The sequence below is a fragment of the Lampetra fluviatilis genome, chromosome 2, assembly GCF_964198595.1.
Source record: "Lampetra fluviatilis chromosome 2, kcLamFluv1.1, whole genome shotgun sequence".
Lineage (NCBI taxonomy): Eukaryota > Metazoa > Chordata > Hyperoartia > Petromyzontiformes > Petromyzontidae > Lampetra > Lampetra fluviatilis.
The window spans coordinates 1,100,004-1,115,863 of NC_136276.1; the positions used below are offsets into that span (position 1 = coordinate 1,100,004).

At 46.8% G+C, this 15,860-nt stretch overlaps 1 protein-coding gene across 1 annotated transcript in view; it reads left to right on the forward strand.

Annotated features, from left to right (window-relative positions):
* The window catches only part of NCKAP5 (NCK associated protein 5), a 232,192-nt gene that overhangs the window by 145,411 nt on the left and 70,921 nt on the right, over positions 1-15,860 (forward strand). The gene's annotated exons all lie outside the window — the stretch shown is intronic.

Genomic DNA, 15,860 nt, shown 5'->3' on the forward strand with positions numbered 1-15,860 from the left:
AGTGTTGTTACGGAGAAGAGCTGTTCACTTTTTCTGGACCTCTCTCTCTCTGTAGCAGACATGCCATGGCAAGGAGCAGGCGGGCAGATGTTTTGAGTACCTGGTGGTACAAACGGTCTCGCCAATTCTTTATATCCTGCAGTAATATAACAAGAGTAATAGGAACATAAAATGAGCACTTAAATGTCAGGCGTTGTTATGAAGAGAGATTCGTTAAAGCCCTTCTGCAACATTGCATCTCGCCTTGGTATCTGATGACAGTCACAGAGAGGAGCTGATTTATTGGGAGTGCACAATACTGACAATCTTATTGCGTTTCCGCATTCCCCACAAAATGTCATTTTTCTTGTTTGGTGTTATAGCAAACCTGAATTATGCTTGGGACAGCTAGGGATAAAAAAGAAATGTGGAAGCAGATCCTGGCACAAGGGCCCTGATTTTGTCCAAACTGACCTGTGCCGCCTTGCATGAATCAACAGACTCTGACCACTCTGACATTGCACGATATGTAAACACATGAGAACCCATCCGTTAAAAACCGATGAAAATCAGTTCCTACGTTCACGATGCATTTTATATGGTAATAGGCAAATCAAACTGTACAAACGAGAGAGAAAAAAAACGAGGAACAATGCAAACCAGATGGTAAAATTAATGTCGGAAAAATAATCGACTCCTATCGAACCATGGCCAGGAATCGTGACCATTCATTGAATCGCCGTATTAGCAGGAGGGTGGGGACAGGCATGGTGTAATGGTTTATGCCTCCTCAGTCGTGCTTTGATGTTGGACGGTTCTAATAAACATGGGCACTAGGTGAATGCATCTGATTTGTCCGTACACTACTTCATTCAGTACCAGTCTGAGCGCCCAATGTGTCTTGAATTCCAGAGCCAAGAACCAGCACTGGCCCCGGCGCTGTGGCGGCGGTGGCGAGAGTGTGGCGATGACACTTGACCGTCTTGACAGACAAAATGTTTAATGGCAAAGAAAAGGGAAAGGACAGCTCCGGGGGGCTCCGGCTGTAACTCTGCCTTGCGCCCTGTCGAAGGCAATCTCAAGAAAGGTCCAAGTGATGTTATATGTCCCGAATGGTAAATGCCAGCACTAGATAATGGAGAGGAGAGAACATCCCAGGCCCACACATATTGTTTGAAGGACCTCTTGACATTCCATGAGTTTTATTAAGCTTTGCAATGGTAGCTGTTTTTGGGAGCTTGTTTCTCAGGCCTTCCCGAAGCAAATGCCTGACATTGCTTACTTTGGGTACTTCAGAGTCCGTTGTGGGTGCAGCTTATTCATTGCCCAGCTTAGGGTGAGTGGTGCTGGGTAGCAAAAGCTAATAAAAGGAGTACTATTGAATTTGTGCGAATGAGACGGGTTTGAAGTCGAGCAAATGTGCTTTGTAAATGTTAGCCTTTGTAAGGTACGCGATGATGATGCCTTTGTCGCTGCGTTGTGCTGTATAATGAAGCAGCATTACACTGTGATGGATGGGCAGGATCGTATTTCAGGGCGACGACTAATACCCACTCGCCGGCAATTTATTCCACTTTTATGTGAGCACCTTGGTCTGTGCGTGAATGTTTCATCTTGCCGCGTGATGGCCCGAAAATCACATTAACGGATTAGGGGGTAAGGAGGAGAATAGGTGTGTGTGTGTACGTGCGCGCGCGCACACACACAATATAAAGACACACACAGTCACACCCATACTCATTTGTCTCTATAAGACAACACAAACGAACGGACTACATTGCGAGTGATGCACAGACACGACTCAAAACTACTTACTGTGTTCATCACTTACACTGCCAAAAGGCGTCCTCTGGTCTAGCACCGTTTGAGACGAGGCTCAAAAGAAAGCTGTCTGGTGTGGACCAATCACTTTCAAAGACAGTGCATATATTAGCAGTGTGTTTTTTGTTTGCATTCTGACCACAAGTATTGTGGTTAATGCAGAAATTATTTGTTGTAAAAGGTTTCAGTTTTGTTGCCAGAAAAAAGTGGAAAAACCCTATTCTTAGATTTGGGAAACGGCTCTCATTCAGAATCAAACTTAATTTGGACTGGAGGAATCCGATGAGCAATGAAGCTCGTTTTTACAGATGTCGAGTTCAGAGAGTGAAAAGGGCAGAAAGATCGACTGACTTGCGGTGGAGTCAGCATAATTTCTATTTTTTTCCACTCCAAGTCGGTGATAATGATTTGTGCGGCGTGCGATTTGAGTAATTTTCATAAGAATGTTGTTGTCGAAATTGAGCGATTTTGCGGTTATGCGTCAGCTGTAACACCGAGACATTAAAATGTTTTCACGCACGTGTCGACAAAGCACGTCGGATACATCCACGTACATACACACAAAGACCTCCCCCCCCCCCCCCCTTGAGGCCTGAACAGACGTTCCCCATCGCACCCCCGCACGCACGCTCACAGGCCCGCACCTACAGCCGCACAATGCGCGCGTGAGCGAGCGAGCCACCACCGCGGCGCGCTTGCGCTTGTGTGTCCACGTCGCTCCCTGCGCCGACGAGGGCCCGGGCCCCGCGGCGGAGGCGGCGGGAGGCTCCGCGCCGCCAAAGTGGGTCGCCGGCCAGAAGATTTAGCCGCGTGGGCGGTTTGATCCGGGGCGCGCGGGGATCGCGCGGGAGACTCGGACATCCCGTCGTCGCCAGGGGCCGGGTGACCTAGATTCGTGCCACCGCGTGAGAAAGGCGGAGGCGCTGAGCCGGGAGCCCCTCTCCCCAGGTGAAGAGCTGCGCACCGCTGCAGTGTGAATGTGATGGGGCGGCCAGACGGCCGAGCTGCTGCTGCTGCTGCCCATTCCTCATTCACGGAGAGCTCGGCGTCGACGCGGTCTTCATGCCGTCGCAGTCATTTGCTTTCACCGAGCTCTGCTGCAGCGACTGCCATACCGGTCCGTTGCATTTGTACTGCCACCGTGCTGCCAACCTAACCCTCGCTGACTGCTATATGCTAACAGGTAGGGCTCGGGTCATGATGGCATTTTAAGGATGTCTCTGAAACACCAGTCACAGTGAGTGGTAGTGCCTCTTTCCTATCGATGTCGATGCAAGGGAATGGCAGTCAGAATGCAGAACTCGGAGTGTTTTTGCAAATTTACCCCTTTCCGTGCCATCTACGATGTCCGCAGTCCTCCCGAGTGCTTCTTCTGTGTCTGAAATATTGCCTTATTTTCGAAAACTTTAAAATAGATTTATTTTACTGCATGTTTTCACCGTTCTTTTCTCTTACAGTGTTCTACTTTATGCAGTTATTGAAAAATTTTTCCACCATTGTCACTGTTTGAATCACAAGTTTTTTTTCAAACACTCCCACCCGTTTCATGATGTGATAAACGGTTGTGAACAAACAGCTGTAAACCTGCTGTCCACGGAAGATACACTTTGTTTTCTGGCTCTGTAGGATAGGCCTGCCGCTAAGTACATAGAGATAACAGTGAGTATGTAATGTATTTAATGTTGTTTGTTCTTTGCTCAAATGCTTGTTTAAGCGGGTAAATTAAGTCCTTTATTAAACATAAAAATTCTGTAATGTGCATTTACAATTGATCCCACGGTATTCATTTTCCTCTCCTTAATGTGTATGCTGTGGTCTGTTGAGTCAAGATCTCCCTGGCTATTGGCTCTTCCCATGATTAACAACCGAATCAAAATTCCTAGTGGCTTTAAGGAGCTGCTGTAAACATAGACTGTTGGTTCTTTGTACACGGGCGGGCAGCATGCACGTGCGCGTGTGTGTGTGCACATGTGTGCGCCTTTGTGTGCCTTAATTATGAAGTAGCAGGCACTAACGGCTAGCGCCTATATTAAAAATGAATGAATACAAATGCAAAATGAATGGAACCCACCATGAGCCTTTGTGGTATCCAAAATATTAGGTTTCTAGTGTCAACAAACTTAAAGGAACACTAGATGTTTGTGTATATGTAGTTACCAGGTGCCACATGCAGATTGGGCATTTAAATATTCCCTTCCCACCAAGCGATTCCAAGAATTGATTATTTTTTCATATCAATTTTTACCGTCTCATCTGTTGCGTTATTGTTTGTTTCTGTCTTTCCTCAATTTGTAAGTCCGTGACGTCCCATTAGCATATCATTTGCATGAATCGTGAATAATTACTCCTCACGCACGTGACTCGATTTTACGCTGCCGAAACCGAATGATTACTTTTAATCGATGGATCAATGCATCGTTCGTTATATGCCTAATGCAGAGCCCTGCCCGCCACACTCTGTTTATGATGATGGAGTGTTGCCGGTACTGCCAGTCATGTAGCCCCGGTGCTGGTTAAGGCCACGGTGCCCCACCAAGCCTCGGAGGGACATCACACACGAAAAACGAACACCAAGCAAGGCCAACATGGCTATTAATGGAAGGCATACATACCCAGGTCTAATTCATGGCACTTGTAGAAAAAAAACACTGTGCAATGTCCACCTGCGTTTACCGGTGAATTTAAATCTGCATTTCCGCACCTCTCCCATTGGAACGCCATAAGTTGTGGGCCAGTTGACAGAGTGTTTTCTTTCGTGTAATTTGCTCTTGGCTGATGGTAAATAATCTTTGTAGAATGTGCGGGGGCTTCCGAGGTTAATTTCCCAAGTGCCGCACCATAAGTTGTGTTTGGTAATCAATGAGGAGGTGAGGATGACCACAAACCACCATGCGCTTGGACCGACCGGCCGACTCTGGCATAATTCAAACGCCTAATCGAAATGAAGTGCCCAAGTGCTAACCCCTCGTTGTTTAAAATAGTTTTTTAATTCTAGGAGCTAGAATGTGAGACAGGGACATAATTGCACTGCTTTGGTAAATCGGGTCAGGCTCATTAAGCAATTTGCCCGCGTTCTAGAGTTGCCGTTTTAAAAATGGAAACCCAAAGGGCCTTGACTAAAGAAAAGGTGGCATAAAAACAAAAGTATAAACGGTGAAAAACATGAAAAATTCAGGAGCACGCCTGCCCCGCGAGATGATGGAGCGTCGGGTTGACGATGCTTCTGGAAAACAAATCAGTTTGAGCTTCCGTGCTGACATTAGCCGAATCGCAGTGACCCAAATGTCACGTCAGTGCTGCAGATGCACGAGGAGCCCTCCGAAAGGAAGGACCGCTCTGTAGACGAGGCATACTTCGAGGAGCGACAGCAGCGAGGCTGTAAATCTCCGCATCTCCGAGTGTGTCCCCCCCACCTCCACCCCAACCAATTTCTCTGCATTGCCTCGGCACCTGTCGCATGTGGCCGGCAATGCCGGCAATGCAGACGTAGTGTGATGATCTGCTGAGTCAAGGTGGAAAGGTCCATGTTCGATCGCGGGAGCGGTCACCGACGGCGTGTGCCGGCGGGGTCAGAGTTCACGCCAGCCAATGAGTAAGGGCTTCGTGCTGCTCCACCTCAATTGGTGCCGCACAATCTCATCGTCGTCGTCGTCACCATCATCAACCATGCCATATCCACTGCTGGATGAAGGTTTTCCCGAAAGCGTTTAATGAGGTGATGATAACGGTGCGTCCGTCTGTGTGCCTGTCAGGGTGTCCCCTTGCGTACACCTGCCTGCCTACCTGTCTGTGTACACCTGCCTTGTGTTGTACATCTGCCTGCCTACCTGTCCGCGTACACCTGCCTTGTGTTGTACACCTGTGTGTCTACCTGTCTGTGTACACCTGCCTTGTGTTGTACACCTGTGTGTCTACCTGTCTGTGTACACCTGCCTTGTGTTGTACACCTGTGTGTCTACCTGTCTGTGTACACCTGCCTTGTGTTGTACATCTGCCTACCTGTCTGACAAACTCAAATGAGACTGTACTGTATTGTGTCCAGAGGTGTAAAAATACCGGCTGAACAAGAATCCGTTGTCCAAATGTGATGGCTCACAAACGTATAAAGGAGCCTGTGTTGTTGTTTTGATTTTATGAAGCATTGTTTGTCATTTTGTTTCGTAACAAAGCATCGCATCGTCGGTTCGACGAATTGTCGTAATTTGGGAGCACCGTTCAATGCAGCAATCGATTTTGTTCTTAACCACGTGGTTCATTTTTTTGGTGCCTCTCGTGGTGGCAAAGGTCACGTGAGCTAATTACAGGGCGGTACATGCAATATCACACGAGTATTTTTATTTATTTATTCTCGATGCTGGTATTATGAGGTGTAAGAATCGATCATAATCGATGAAAAATTGCACTGTTACATGCCTAGTTGGTAAATCAAGATGGTGCTAAAATCTTTGGGCAGGCCATGTCTCGTGATTTGCTTTATTTTGCTTGTGTTGTTGCCGTGGAGACCGGCAGATCGATGATGATCGATGTTCGGTCGCTGCGTTGGTAGCATTCATCGTCATTTCTCACTCAACAGAGCGGGGCCGCGCTAAGGCTGCCGTCTTCCACTCATGTTATTGTGCTTGCCAATCCTTTAATGAAAAAAAAAAATAGGCTTTGCTTAATTGTGTAGAAGCATAACCCAAAAGCCCTCTTTGATGTTCACGGGTTGCTGGAGGTCTCGGGATCACGGATGGTGTGCAGTCTGGGAGTGTGTATTGTGGTTCTTGGAACATCCACTTATCTCCTTCTGCACAGAATAACGCATCTTCTTTGCACAGCTGTACAATTGGGCGAAATAACGAATTGACAATATAATAAACCTAAATAATCAATGAATTAATATTTCCTTTCCTGATTGGTTTGAGTATGGAGAGGTGCAGGTAGGATGTTAACACGTGCATTACACAATCATAGGGCAACATTCTCATACAAATAGTACGTACATTGTTTTTTTTCATAAATGAAGGAACATTGTAAAAAAATTATCCACCGATAATGAAGTCAATCCTCTCCGGGATGTGCGTGGGTGTATGCACTGCCGTAGTGTGGGGAGCAGTCGTGTAGTGGTCCGCGCACTGCGCTATGAACTCGGCGATCTGAGTTCGATTCCCGCTCATGATCAATATGGACCAGTCCTGGACCTCCCTTAGGTCGATTCAACCTTAAATTCGTATCTGGTGTGGTGTGTAAAACATTAGCACTGGGAAGACAAATGCTGCCGCAACCGCCCCCTCATGTGCTGTGCCGGACTTCATAGGTGCTCGCTAACAGCACTTGCCCCAACAGTCCGTTAAAGAATTTATGGGGGATTCGTCATCTTTGTGTGCAGTGAGAAAATGTCATTATTGCAAATTCCACAATGGCCCCTTGCGTCCCAGAACATTACCGCTTACACATGTCAAAGTAATAATTTCATTATTGAAGTTTGGGTGAAGCTGCAATTGATTACACGCATTTAATTATTTACGTTGGCATGTGGTGGCTGATCCCGAAAAAACCCTCTTTATTACATTGATGGGAGCAGCAGGGTGCTTCTTGTTGTTCTTGTGATGATGTAACCTTGCCATGTTGGAGCAGTTCGAGTTTCGCGCATCCTTCATAGATACACGCAAATGTAATAACGCCCAGTGTCAACAAATACGTCTCTGCAGTGAAAGCGAACACACATTGCCACACGAGAGGGTAGAGAAGGGCATTCATTACGACAACAACAATAATAATACTACACTGTTATTCATAACATATCAGAGACACATGGTTACAAGTTGGCGATGCAACAATGCATCAAATAATCGATAATAATCCATTCCTACGCTCAGAAAATGCGTATCGTATTGTGCTCGTTGCACGTAAGATTCTTCCTGTAAAATCCTGCAGCGACCAGAGGAGCTACACCGACTGCTGCGGCCAAACATTCACGTTTGGATGAAATCGCGATCATTCGTCCGATTGCGAGTTGGGCGATTGTTACGTACCTAGTTCGTGAGCTCTAATAATTACAATCATTCCCTGCCTAGTGTCATTGATTGCCTTGTGGCACATTGTCTGAGCGGGCGGACTATATACTGTGACAATGATGTTAGTAATAATGCCCTCTGTTTACTCGCCAATGATGTGATTCCCTGGCACAGGAGATCCAACACTGCGCTGTGAATCGAGCGGTCTGAACTGGCACGGTGGGCCCTGATTTCACAAAACCTGCGCTGTCCAGCACGGTGAAGTGCGTTCAAAGCCCCTAGAACTGACACAATGTGGGAGCCTTCATCCAGCAGTGGATGGACAAGAGGGCTGTAAGTTATTTATTACCCAAGAGTCTCAAGGCTGCTTTTTCTGGAGGATCCTGGATTGGAATGCTTAGCCAATGCCAGTGATGAGTTATGTGCGTGAGAAAACCGGAGGACTCGGAGAAGACCCATACTCAAAGCTCCACGCGGATCGATTCATGAATCCATTGCTGTACTGCCATGTCCAGGCCAGTTGCTATTACTGGGCAAGTCTGCCGTCTGATTATAAACCATGTTTTTAAAAAATCCCGCGTAGCTTCTTTCGATGTCTGATCGGATCGGCGGGTGCGTTTGCGATCATTTCGGCCGTGCGTCTGCGCGCGCGCTCCCGTCAGCGATTCCTCCGTCGCGCGGGGAGGGCGCCGCGAGTCGCCGGGCACGCGGTTGATGTTGAGCACGCCAAGAGATTCGCCCGGCTTGAAGAGAAGACCCAGGCGCGCGTGCACGAGCCTGATAGCGATGCGCATTATGTGGGGTAATTACTCATTAGGCAATCATACTCCGTTCTCCGCGTGCCACTTCACGGTAATTAAGTGGCTCTGTTATCTGCCGCCTGACCCCCCCCCAACCCCGCATCAAGTGCTGACATTTGAAAAATATTCAGATGTGTTATTCTGGCGAGTTTCACGACTGGCTCATTGGCAAGTGGCAAAACGAAATGTCACGGGAAGACAGTTTAAGTGCGCAGAGAAGAAGTCATTTAACTCGTTAACGGTTTAGCGGTTAACGTGCCCGGGTTAGTGTTTGTGTTCAGAACTTGAATAATCCTTACTCCTTGTGTAATGTACGGTGTTTGTGTCAGGGCAGAGGTTGGGGTATTGGGAATTAGTGGGTTGGAGCTGGGTTTAGGGTATTTTTTTAGGAGGGAGAGTTAACGCGTGGATTTGTGTTAGGATTTGGAGGAGAAAGTGGTGTTAAGATTTTTGTTGTTGATAGGCTTGCCTTGGGATTAAGGGTCAGATCGCTGAGGTGAGCGCTGGTGCGTAGAAATACCTTACACGAATGAGAAACATTTCGCTTTGCATTAATCTACACTGACTTGAATGGCATTTTGTTTTTGTACGACTTGTGTTTCTTTGCTTCTTGTATTTCATTTGAAAATCGATAAATCATGCGCTCTCCTTTTGATGATGTATAATATGTGTAAGTTACATGACATATTAATACAAATATCACCCCGCTATGTGCAGAGGTGCACTCTGTGTCGCCCATACCACACTGACTTTCTTTAGAATTTCTTATTTACTCAGTTGGCGATTAATATCACACTGCAAACTCAGCTCGATATGATAAGGCTGGTAGATTTTATTGATATTTTTTAACATTTTTAAATGTGTTATAGCTAATTATTTGTGTTAGCACCTTGCCGTAAAAAATACAAACTTTTTTTCATGAAATCCCTTATGAATGATTTTCACGTGTTAAAAATATATATGCATTGCTGCTGCTGGAATTCAGCCATTTTGGCTAGTCTGCCTCTAACACAGCATTTAGCACCCTGGCAATGCTTAACTTGTAATGTAAATGTTTTCATTTGCGCAGTGACCAGATACAGAGCAAGCAGAGGCATTTGTGGAATTCAGTAATGGCGCTGGCCAGCAGCTCGGTTCAGTATTTCATTATTCTCTGGCAATGCCCAACATGGTAATTCCTTTGCTTGGGAGTCAAGCATCTTATTAAACATCTACTCGCTGCCGTCTGCTGCACCCAGATTTTCATCAGTGCACTTTAAGTGCTCAGTGGCGCAATCTTATAATTGTAGCGCGAATGATCAAACACCAGTTCGCTGATCCCTTTGGTGTTTGGAATTTTGATAATTAAAGTGGCTGAAGTGCCATCGCCTTGAGCCCCGAGGCTGAGACTGCATGTGGTCCATCACCCCAGACCTTCCCGCACAGGTCCAGAAGCTGTGGGTCAGCTTGCCTCGCCTCCGTGAAGAGAGCCGCACATTTCCAGTTGCGCATTGATAAACGAGGGGTGGTGCAGTCGTTAGCGCACTGCGGTGTGAACCTCCTTTAGCTTGTGTTCGATTCCACATCGCAGAGCTCAAATCAAAGTCTGAACTCTTCTTGGGCCCCAGACCTCCTTCACCAACCTTCACTGACCAGCGTGGTGAAGTATGGTCAAACAATCCATGGTGGACGCGTCGTGAAGAGTTTCTCATCTAGCTGTGGATTGACAGGGGGATCGATAGATAAGCTAGGTAGAGATTGAGATCTCATTCTTACCATTAACGCTGCACTTATCGGCATTTAATTGTGAATCGATTCGGTGATTAAGATGTATTCTTATGCTGAAGAAAAATGCATCAAATTCCACCCATGGGAATCTATTGTTTTTGCTGAGTATTCTTTCTGCAAATCACATGCCAATGGTACATTGAGGCTAAACGATGGAACAAATCTGTACAATCAAGACAAAAAACACCAGAAAGAATGCAAACAAAACTACACACTTGAGTAGAAAAAAAACATTTGTTAACTTAATTGTGACCCTGAATAGTGAAAATACGTAAAACATTGGCAAGGCAGCTGTTACCTTCTACCCTTGATCAGCCCACACATATAATGCATCAATATCCTGAGCAATGGCTCGTCGTTTTAAGCAAATTGAAGTTATTCTTTGATATCAGCGTCCATACATACCACTGCCAGCACATTTCCGAAGGCATGTTTTGATATTGGAAAAAAAAACACAGCGACCCTTGAAATCTCCGTCACGTGCCGTTCGAGTCGCGGGCAAATCCTTTGACGCCAGCGCCCATCTGTCACGGGCGATTTATCTCCGCCGTGGCCGACGTGGCCTCTGCCTGTGGCCATGCCGCGTGGCCTCCCACTTGGGCGGGAGGCCGTGCCGCGTGGCTTCCCACTTGGGCGGGAGGCCACGTGCGGCCCGGGCACTCGCGCGTCGCTCCGCTCGTAGCCGCACGCCGGCTCCACATCAGAGGAGATAATTACGGGATTGGGGGAAGAGCTGAGGATGAAGGGTGCAAGGGGCGGGGGGGGGGGGCAAGTGCCTCTGTTTGTCCTGGTGAGTAAATGTCACTGGTGCCCCAGGCAGCTGATGATGCTAAACCCCTTCAGAGTGTGCTGACACTCATTTCTCAGCTCCCACACCCCTTGCCCGCGCCCTGAAAGTCTCCGCGGTCTCGCCGCGGCGCTCCCGAGCCGTGGCAATGTCAAACAAAAGAGCGGAGGGTAAACACATCGAGCTGCGTTAGTTACGGTGAGAGTCTTTGGCACGAGGAATCTGGCGCGGCGCGCGAGAGTTTGCCGAATTCCACGCGCCACTTGCTCTCCGCGCTCGGCGCTGGAGTCGCGGTCTCCCCGCCGTCGCACCTGAAGGCCGATCTCCTGCCCCCGCAGCAGGTGCGAGCTCGTGGCGTGGCTCCAAAATCGTTCCCGTAAAAAAAAAAGTTTTTTTTTCTGAGCGCTTTTGGAAAAATAAATCTGTAAAAAATTTAATATTTTACGATCAAGAGAAATGAAACTAAGAAAGCGTTGTGAAGTGACAGAGGCTTTTTGAGAAAACGTTTTGAAAAGTGCGACCGACTTCCCTTGTCACTGCCCTCAAAAACAAGTTGCATTATGTACACAATGAAAGCGAGAGAGTGGGCTTTTGTTATCACAGTGTTGGAGGTGGCTGCGTTTTATATTCTTGCGAGAGAATCTCCGTGCCGTTGTTTGCTGCTGAGCTTGCAAAGCTTCGATGCTGGCATGCAGAGCAAATGCAGCAGGTAAACGCTAGAGACGATGCATTTATACAACACTAAACATGTTCTCGGCTCTACAGAAAAACGTGTCTGATGATGGGCAGTCGTCTGGCTTGTGCGAGCCTCTAATATGAGCTGTGCTGACTCATTAGGCTGTTGATGATGATTGCATTTAGCCCAGAGAACAAATTCGCACACACACAGGCCCTTTAATCAGCTGTTTGAATGTGGTAAGTAAGCCATGCGCGTGTGCCCACATGCTTCGGACACACGGTACTGCCGCTTTGCTGCCGCTTTGCCAAACTCCGGCCGCTTTGTGTGCATTGCTGTGCGTATGGGAGCGTGGAGGGGGTGATTTGGAATGGTGGAGTTGAAAAAAAAATGGGTTTCAACTTGTCAGCTCTATGAAAAAAAATACAATTTTAAATTACTACCGTCTGCCAAACTCACTTGCGGGGAGAGAAAATTCATAACAGCTGCCGTTAATGATAAGGGAAGTTTGTTGAAGGCACTGAACAAATAAAGACAATGATGCGGGACTGTTGCCCTGCTTGCTGCCACTATTGCCAAAGTTGTTTGTCCCAACTTTAGTTATTTTTGTTTGTTTTATACTTTTAAGGACTGAGACACGTCACACCGATTAAAAGTGGACAACCACTTTGTAGCCCAATATACCAAGCGCAGACAGCATAGAGTTAAAATGCAACTTTTACCATTTTACCATACGGCTGAATATTTATCATATTCTTTGGGTCTTTCGGTAAAGTCGCGTAGATAGAACAATAAAGTAATAAAAATAAAGTGAATACAAAAATTATATATCATAGTTTTGCCTGTAATTTCAGCGTTGTTTTTTTGAAGGTGCAAGGAGTCAGACACCGCGTTTTGCACAATTGGATTTGAGAGTCAGTGCTGTTATCGAATACTCATTAAGCACGGCACGGTAGCCGTAGTATGCGCTCCTGGTGCAATATCCACTGCCATCTTAATGTCTCTACAATAGATGTGCATACGCCACCACACCAGGTACTCATTTGAGACGAAGTCGACCCGTGGCAGGAATGGAGCTGGGACTGATGGAATGGAAGTGTCGTGGGCTGGTTAGCGAGCACCTATGAAGTCGACCACGGCACACGAGGGGGTGGGTTGCCAGCACCACGCCCAATCGCATTTGTCTCCTTCGTGGCGATGTTTACACATCGCACCAGGTACCCATTTGAGGCTGAGTCGACCGAGGGGAGGCCCAAGCCCGGTTCAGATAATCGTCACTGGCGCTGTGGAGAATCGAACAGGGATCGTCGGATTCGTAACGCAGCGCGCTAACCGCTAGACTACAGCTCCTCACACACACACGCCTATACATCTATACACACACGGGATGTTGAGCTGATGTTGAGCGAGAGATTAACATTCCACCGCAATTAAAAGACAACCAGCCATGTACTAAGAAGGGCATGCCCCCTCATGCCCCGCTGGCCGGTCGTGGGCAGGCGAGGCTGTGGCAAGCCGGGGAGTGGCAGGAGAGACAGACTCCTGGTCGTGCTGTTGGGACATCATCCCTCGGCCAGACGCGCTGGACGGGAGGCTGCGTCTCTCGCGCACAGCGCATAACCCCGTGTGTGGCGCTCCTTAACCCGGCCACTGGCACTCTTTATTAAATCAGCCTTGCAGGTGCTGTGCAAATCAGGTCCATTACTCATAAGTGAAGTACCAGTATGGTGGGTGGACATTTATGATTATTGCCCCGCACCTGCAGCTATTAAAGTGTTGATATTTTGTGTTCATCTGCTGGCTATTTGTGAATTGTTGTTAGGCAAAGTCTGGAATTAGCAGTGAGTGTTGGTTGCCAGTAGCTTAGTGCTGTGTTTAACCTAATGCACAGTGATGTGTTTCCTTGTTTTCAATTGACCCACTTTCAGCGGTTAGGATTAAATGTATGTTGCTCCACATTTGTAGCTATTATAATTATCAAGTGTCCTTGGGCCCACATTATCGGGTTTAAAAAACATTTATCTGATTAACATAGCACTTGATATCCGCCTGAAATAACATGCGACAAGGAATGCTCAGCCGGGTAAATTACACCCGGTGAGCTCATGTAGGATCACTGTTCTCTCGAGTTTAGCAGTGGTAACTGTCGGTGACATCATCCGTCATTCGTAATATTGTCAATAAGGTGATGCGAGAAAAAAAATAGAGGACTAACTTGGCAGTGTCGCATATGCAGAGGGAGAAACTAAAGCATCGCCATGTTAAATCATTAACGCCGCCTGACAACAAAACAACATCTATAGTCGGTTGACATTTCAGGCAATATTCCTTTTTTTCAGAGTAGAGTGGAAAAGGGCAGAGAGATTGAAGTTTGAGATTGTTTTACACTCAGGCTCCTCTGATGTAAACTCTGACCTCCAGCTGTAAAGTCAGTCAATCTTCCCACCCGGTCTCTTTATTGTCTGAAGAAGGGAAATGGCCTGAAACATCAGCCATTACAGTGGCACTTCAGTGGACGTTGTATGCCATGTGAACATTGCGAATTGCAGGGACGTACATGGTCTCCTCCGATTAGCACGGTTGTCTACGTACGGTGCGAAAGAAGTTCAACACACACACATACCGAGATACAACTGGTAGTTGCATTGTCAGTGTTGGACTGTGGTATAACATCGAAAAAGAGGATTGATGTGTTGCTCCCTCCGGACTTGCTTTGTCATTTTTGGGGCTCGCGGCGATCCACGCGTTGACTGTGGGGTTCCTACCAATGAGCAACAAAGGAACAATTGACGCGGTTATGGTTTGTGTTTTTGCAATCAGCAGAATGGCAACGTTTTCTGTCAAGATTTACGTTTTAATGTTTAACTATCTAGCCCATTTTTTGCTGCCTTTGACGATTCGAAGTTAGTGAGGGAATACATATGTAGAATTCCAATTAATTTTCATTGTTTTGTCAGATTTATTACCCTCGATTCACTAATTTTGTGACCACTTTATGGCCGTTTTGCTTTTGTTTTATCTCAGCAAAGCGGAGCTTCTGGATATGTTTGAGATTCTTACATGGAGACTGCTGTAATAATGGCTTCCCATGTCAATCATGGGCAGTAACTGTGTTGTTGTCTTTCCCTTGGCCAACAAGGATAATGCATCCCCATTGTGAGATTATTCCACCCACAGACAGATCCAAATAACTTTTCACATCTTCTTGCATCTCTTCTCAAAGCATGGTCCTGGAATATCTTGCAATGTTTTTTGGTGGCATCTTGTGCCAGATTAAGACCTCTTCTCTATTCTGTTGGTCTGCTGGGGCCATCCCCTGGCCTCTCAAAAATAAACCTTGCTCATGATGTTGCCGTGGAGCAGAAAGTTGACAATTTAGTATCATTAGATCTCTGCAGTCGTGCCACGTTTTGCAGCGGCTCGATGCCGTGATCATTTTGGGCATGGCCACAGTTAGAAGGAAAAAAAAACAGGGGAAAAAATGTAAACTTTACGAGAATGCACTCAATTGCAACGTGAGTTGCACGTGCGTGTTATTATTTTTTCTTCTTGCCGTCAGCTCATTACCGCACAGCAGGCCCTGCCTGTTTGGGACTGGCGCAAACACAGCCTGACAGTAAACACAAACGAGCCGGTCATGGCGTGCGTGGTGCTTGCAGCTGCTCGTTTGGCAGGGCCGTGCCTTGACTTGGCTTCTGCACATCGAGTGGCGTGATGTATAGGCTCTGCACTCCCGTGTTTAGCCTCGCGTGTTTAGCCCACACGCCACACAAGTCACTGCCAGGTTCATCCTTTGTTTGTGAGCTCATAGCGTTGCGTCACCGAATGCTGAATATTTGTCATGACAACTTTTCATTATTCCTCTATTTTACTCATTGTTTTTAGTAAACGCCTTATGGCTGCTTAGCTTACTTCCAATATGACTTCTAGTACCCACGATGGGTTGCAATTGTGGCCATTCGAAGCCAACTATGGCATCTCATAGCCAAAGCCAAAACCTGATGAGATTTCAGAAGTTGAATAGCAGTGGGAGG